The following is a 6,944-nucleotide window of genomic DNA, read 5'->3' on the forward strand; positions in this document are numbered from 1 at the left end:
TAAAGTCTCCCATTATTATTGTATGGGAGTCTAAGTCTCTTTGTAAGTCTCTAAGGACTTGCTTTATGAATCTGGGTGCTCCTGTATTGGGTGCATATATATTTAGGATAGTTAGCTCTTCCTGTTGAATTGATCCCTTTACCATTATGTAATGGCCTTCTTTGTCTCTTTTGATCTTTGATGGTTTAAAGTCTGTTTTATCAGAGACTAGGATTGCAACCCCTGCTTTTTTTGTTTTCCATTTGCTTGGTAGATCTTCCTCCATCCCTTTATTTTGAGCCTATGACACACATGTCTTTACACACAGAACCGCATACACATAACAGCTATACATACATCCCACACAGTCACATGCACACACACAAAAACATACATGCATGCACTTAGGCTGTCTCACATACACAGCTACATACTTCACACAGGCACACACATTATCATAACAACATGTTTTCTTTTCTTTACAGCCCTTATTCGTTCTCTCAGCTATTTACTGAGTACCTACTGTGTGCTAGCTACTGTTAAAAGTCCTTGAGCTAAATCATTGAACAAAACGGGGAAACATATCTGCCCTCATGAAGCTTAGATTCTAATGGAAGGAGAGAGAGGCAAAAATAGTAAGTAGATATGTTAGCAGGTAGTGAGTATTAGGGAAAATAGTGCCTAGTAATGAGGAGGAGGAAGAACTAACTTGGAGGTGGATTGCCAATTTGAGAAGGTAAGCTTCATTGAGAAGCTGACAAAAATATTTAGCAAGGAAATAAAGTAGGAGAGAGAGTTATCCATGTAGATATCTATGAAAAATCAGTCTGAGAAGAGAAAACAGCAAGTGCAGATACCCTAAGGCAGAGTGTGCCTTCAAGAAACAGGAAGAAAGACCATGTAGTTGATGTGCAGTGAATAAGGGGGTAAAGGAACAGGACATAAAACCAGAGATGAAGAGAGCATGTGAAAATCATACCGGACCTTGAATAATAAGGTAAAAACTCTGAAGTTAATTTTGCATGAAATTGAGATTCACTGGTGCGTTCTGAGGAGAGGTGTGACATGATCTGACCTCTGACTTATCCTTTATGGTATATAAGATGAACTTAATTATTTTACACGTTATTATCTGTCTCACTTCCGAACAGGAATGAATCTGTCATGCTTATCTCTGTGTCTATCTGAGAGTAGCACTCAGTCAATATTTGTTGACTAATTGATAAGGACAGATATTTCCGAGGGGAAAGGTGTTCTGAGGTGCTCCAGTTTGGATGTTTGCTCCCAATAAACCTTATATTGAAAGTTGAGATGGAGCCTAACAGATGTTTGAGTCATGAAGGAGAATCCTCATGAATAGATTAATGCCCTCCCTCAGGAGTGAGTGAGTCCTAATCCTATTATTCCCCACAAGAGCTGGTTGTTTGTTGTTGAAAAGAGCCTGTCATCTCCCCACTATCTCTCTTGCTTCCTCTCTCACCATGTCATCCATGCCCACGCCAGCTCCCTTTCACCTTCTACCATGAATAGAGGCATCCCAAGACCCTTGCCAGCTGCAGATGCCCAATCTTGAAATTTCCAGCTCTCAGAATCATGGGCCTAATAAACATTTCTGAACTAAATGACCCAGTCTCAGATATTTCTTTATAGCAACAAAAAATGGACTACAACAGGAAATTGTTGCCAGGGAGTAGGGTGTTGCTATAAAGATACCTGAAAATGTGAAAGAAGCTTTGGAACTGGGCAATGGAAAGAGGTTAGAAGAGTTTGGAGGGCTCAGAAGAAGACAAAAACTTGAGGGACAGTTTGAAACTTCTTAGAGATTGGTTAAATGGTTGTGACCAAAATGCTGTCAACCTAAAATAGTCAAAAGACTCAGCATCTAGTTAAAAGAGCTCATTGAAGCACAAAGTATGAGTGCAGCCATGCAGGGAGCACAGCTATTCCAAAGAATGGTGAGCAGTGCTCCTGGTGTAAGGGGAAAATGAGGATTGCTTATACTGGCAAAATGAAGTTGATGAACAAAATTACAACATTTTCCATTAAAAAAAGGCTAACATACAGATATAAGATTTCATTGGCTACTTTTGATGACACTCTAAGGGCATAGTTTAACATTCTATTAAAAGGAGACAGTCCACAAGGGTCTCTATCTTCATGTTGTTTAGTTCAGATTTGAATAAAGAAGAGTCTAGTTAATGTATAACATCTCAACACAAAGGTCAGAAAGCAAAGGTCATGCACCAGAGTGGGGGAAGTTGTGTTACCTCAGTCAGCTTTCAGGGCTTAGGTTTTCCCTTTTGCATGATGAATTTGGAAGGTCCTAAATTTAAATTTTTTACAATGCTGATGGAAATATGGACAGTACAGGCCATGCTGAAAAGTCTCAGATACAAATGAGAAACGTGTTGGGAGCTGGAGCAAAATTGACCCATGTTACTCTGTAGCAAAGAACTCGGGTGCACTGTGTCCATGCCCTAAGGCTTTGTGGAAGGCTGAACCAAGAGTGATGACCTACGGTGTCAGGTGCAAGAGATATCTAAGCAGCAAAGTGTTCAAGAAGTGGTGTGGTTACTTTTAATAGCTTATGCTAAATCATGACAGCAAAGGAATGACCTAAAGACTGTGTGTATAATTATAGGGGAAGAACAGCATTAAAATTTGGAAAATTCTCAGCCTGGACATAGTGGTAGAGAAGAGAAGACAATTTTCAGGAGAAGAATCCAACGATGTGCCAGAATAACTCTTTGCTAAAGCATGACTAAAAGGGGGTCTAGTGCTAATAGGATAATTAGGAAGAAGGTTCCAAAGGCATTTCAGAAACCTTTGAGGCTGCTCCTTCCATCACAGGCCCAGAGACCAAGAAAGACAGAATGGTATTAATTCTGCAGGCACCCAGAATGTAGGAGCCATAGATGCTTTGTGGTAAGATCCTCTACAAAGAATTCCCACTAGGAAATCCTATGAAGCCATGGAAGTGGGGCCACCCCCAAGACACAGAACTGTAGGATCACTAATTTGCAACTCCAGCATGAGAGAGCTGAAGCATGGGCTGAGACCAGCTTTAAGTCAATGTTGGCCAGGCATGGTGGCTCATGCCTGTAATCTCTGGGAGGTCATGATGGAAGGATCACTTAAGTTCAGGAGTTCAAGACCAGCCTGGAGAACATAGTGAGACCCCGTCTCTACAAAACATTAAAAAATTCTCTGGGCATAATGGCATGTGCCTGTAATCCCAGCTGCTCAGGAGGCTGAGGTGGGATGGTTGCTTGAGCACGATAGATTGAGGTTGCAATAAGCTGTGATCACACTACTGCACTCCAGCCTGGGGCAACAGAGTGAGACCCTATTTCCAAATAAAATAAATATAAAGAGATATAAAGACTTTTTTTCCCTGTTGAGTTTTGGACTTACTTGGACAGTGTTGAGTTGGAACAGGGAAGAGAACATGTCAGACTCTGAGTGTAGCCTGCAGGTGAACCTGATGGCTTTTTCACATCCTTGTGTTTAAGAAAAGAGTCAGGAAAATCTCTAAGATTTGAAGTTGGAAGAGCTGGAGGAATAGGGATGTCATTTGCTGAGATGGATAAAACCATACCTGGAATGGGAGAGGACAGGGAAGGATATGATCAACCTCTTAGCTTTGGACAAAGTGTGTTTGAGATGCCTGTTAGATATCCAGGTGGAGAAGTCGGGCAGATGAGGATGCAGGAGAGAAAACCAGGCTGGATACACACATGTGTGGGCCATTGGCAAGCCACATGGTATCCAAGCTATGACATTTGATGAGGTAATGTACAGAGCGAGTGTGGATAAAGACGAGGAGGAATCAGCCAAAGAGAAGGAAAAAGCAAAAGGAAAACCAGGCAAAAGTGGTCTGCTGGAACCAAGCAAAGCAAAGACTTAAAAGAGTGTTCATCAAGCCCATGTGAGCTCCATTTCTCTCTCTTTGGTTGAAGCAATAATTTTCTGTCAGTCCTGGGCATAAACCTGCTTCATGCCCCTTGGACTGAAAGTGCAAGTCCAGTTGGCCTCAAATGCCCTAATTTTGTAATGTCTGTAAACTTGGCTAGGAGGACTGCTGTTACTCTTTGAAAGACTCCAAAGTTATCCACTGTCAATGATTAGCTGTGCTGTCTTTCCAAGAGTGCAGGGATTGTGAAGTTGTTTTCTTGAGTTACCGTGCTCTCTTACAAGGCTGTAGGAATTCTGGAGCTGCTGGCTGGAGAGGAGGTGGTCCAAGCTCTCCCCAGAAAGACCTCCAGAGAGGACTTGGCAGGTGAGCACTGTTTCAAGGAATGGACTGATGGGGTCATAATCCATGATAATCTCACCAATCTTTTAGAGTCATGGCTGGTGAGAAGAGCAAAAATCCTCACAGAAAAGCAGAAATTCCTAGGGACCATGAAAGGCAGTACCTGTCAAGTCTTAGTGAGGAGGAAACACTGGGCAGAGGAAAAGGTACCTTTGTCACAGCAACAGGGAGAGACGAGGGCAGCTGGAAAAGGGTGGTAACAGGGGGCTGGGAGTGGGGTGGTTGTCAGAGAAGGATGAATCTCAGAGGAGGTGAGGCCAGAAGAATGAGGAAGAGCCTATTATGGAAAAAGAGAGGGACCAGCAGGTACAAAGGCAATGCATAGTTCTGCTCAGGAGCAGGTACAAAAATCTTCAATTCTTATTCTGTAGAAAAAAAGGAGACAGAAATGTCAGACACTGTGATGGTTAACACTGTCAATTGATTGAATTGAAGGATACAAAATATTGACCTTGGGTGTGTCTGTGAGGGTGTTGCCAAAAGAGATTAACATTTGAGTCGGTGGGCTGGGAAAGGCAGACCCACCCTTAATCTGGGTGGGCACCATCTAATCAGCTGCCAGCATGGCTAGAATATAAGCAGGCAGAAAAATATGAAAAGAGAGACTGGCCTAGCTTCCCAGTCTACATCTTTCTTCCGTGCTGGATGCTTCCTGCCCCTGAACATCAGAATCCAGGTTCTTCAGTTTTGGAACTCAAACTGGCTCTCCTTGCACCTCATATATATACTTATATATATGAGTTTATTAAGTATATATATTCCGTTAGTTCTGTTTCTCTAGAGAACCCTGACTAATACATATTTTGGTGCCAGAAGTGGTTCTAGAGGAATAGAATATTAAGGATGGAGTTGTTTTGTTGGTTTTGGGGTTTATGGAGTTGGCTTCTTAATATGATTAGACCCCAAAATACTAAGGACTCTACTTCTAATAGTATGGAGATCACTGATAGCCCTTGATGTGAACTGTTTAAAGCGTTATACAAAATAAATGCATTTGACACTCCTGATTCATTGCTCATGAGAGGCAAGGAGTTTAGTGACCCTATACATAATACCTTTGACCATACATGGAGAACCAAGGAACATAATGAAGCTGGTTGGTTGCTCCTAAGTTCAGTGGATAAAGTGATGAAAGAAAATGATGAACTCAGGGATTCTATCTCCCAGCTTCAGAAGCACATATTGAGCCTCAAATCTGCCAAGATTGCCCTGAGTGAGAGTCTAATCTCCTATAGAGAAAGAGCTGAAATTGTGGAAAAACAGACATAAGCTCTTATCATGTGAGTGGCTGACCTGCAATGAAAGGTGCATGCCTAGCCTCACCAAGTGTCTACTGTTAAAGTGAGGGCATTGATTGTGTTGCAGGAAGTCAGGGACCCCGAACAGAGGGACCGGCTGGAGCTGAGGCAGAAGATAAATTGTGAAGATTTCATGGATGTTTATCAGTTCCCAAAATTAATACTTTTATAATTTCTTATGCCTGTTTTTACTGCAGTCTCTGAACATAAATTGTTAAGATTTCATGAACATTTATCACTTCCCCAATTAACACTCTTATAATTTCTTATGCCTGTCTTTACTTTAATATCTTAATCCTGTTATCTTCATAAGCTGAGAATGTATATCACCTCAGGACCACTATTGTACAAATGGATTGTAAAATGTGTGTTTGAACAATATGAAATCAGTGCATCCTGAAAAAGAACAGAATATCAGTGATTTTCAGGAAACCAGGGAAGATAACTATAAGGTCTGACTGCCTGCAGGGTCAGGCAGAATAGAGCCATATTTTTCTTCTTGCAGAAAGCCTATAGACAGATGTGCAAGTAGGAGAAATATCGCTCAATTCTTTTCCCAGCAAGGAACAACCCTGGGGAAGGAATGCATTCATGGGGGTAGGTCTATAGACAGCCACTCTGGGAGTGTCTGTCTTATGAGGTTGAGATAAGGACTGAAATGTGTCCTGGTCTCCTGCAGTACCCTCAGGCTTACTAGGATTGGGAAATTCCAGCCAGGTAAATTCTAGTCAGACCGGTTGTCTGCTCTCGAACTCTGTTTCCTGTTAAGATGTTTATCAAAACAATGTGTGCACAGTGGGACATAGACCCTCATCAGTAATTCTAATTTTGCCTTCACCTTGTGACCTTTATCGCCCTTTGAAGCACATGATCCTTGTGACCTACTCCCTGTTCATACACCCTCTCCCCTTTTAAAATCCCTAATAAAAAGTTGCTGGTTTTGTGGCTTGAGGTCGCCATCATGGTCCTACCACTATGTGATGACACCCCCGGAGGCCCAGCTGTAAAATTTCTCTCTTTGTACTCTTTCTCTTTATTTCTCAGACCATCTGACACTTAGGGAAAATAGAAAGAACCTATGTTGAAATATTGGGGGCTGTTTCCCCTGATAAATTGGAAAAGAATAAGACCCTGCAATTTGGAATAGGAACGTGTGGGAGGACCCTGGTGAAGCTGGGGACACTGAGTTTGTAAACTCTGGTGAACTTTTTTTGCCAGAAGAAACAGCTTCCCCATTCCCATTAGTGGCAACATCCCCTCCCAGTCCCATGCTGCCATCAGCCTTTCCACCTTTGTCTGAAGTGATAAAACCTGTGCTGCCTGAGGCAATAGTGATGGCCTCCCCTGAGGCA

General features: G+C 42.2%; 1 protein-coding gene across 2 annotated transcripts in view; it reads left to right on the forward strand.

Moving 5' to 3' along the window:
• Positions 1-4,070: 4,070 nt before the first annotated feature.
• The window catches only part of LOC108513927 (acyl-coenzyme A synthetase ACSM2B, mitochondrial), a 39,192-nt gene continuing 36,318 nt past the window's right edge, over positions 4,071-6,944 (forward strand). For both annotated transcript variants that reach the window (XM_017849898.1, XM_017849904.1), the window contains exon 1: positions 4,071-4,258. The gene's annotated coding sequence lies outside the window, so the exon portion shown is untranslated. The remainder of the gene's footprint in view (positions 4,259-6,944) is intronic.

This window comes from Rhinopithecus bieti, unplaced genomic scaffold (genome assembly GCF_001698545.2).
Source record: "Rhinopithecus bieti isolate Rb0 unplaced genomic scaffold, ASM169854v2 scaffold_1918, whole genome shotgun sequence".
NCBI lineage: Eukaryota > Metazoa > Chordata > Mammalia > Primates > Cercopithecidae > Rhinopithecus > Rhinopithecus bieti.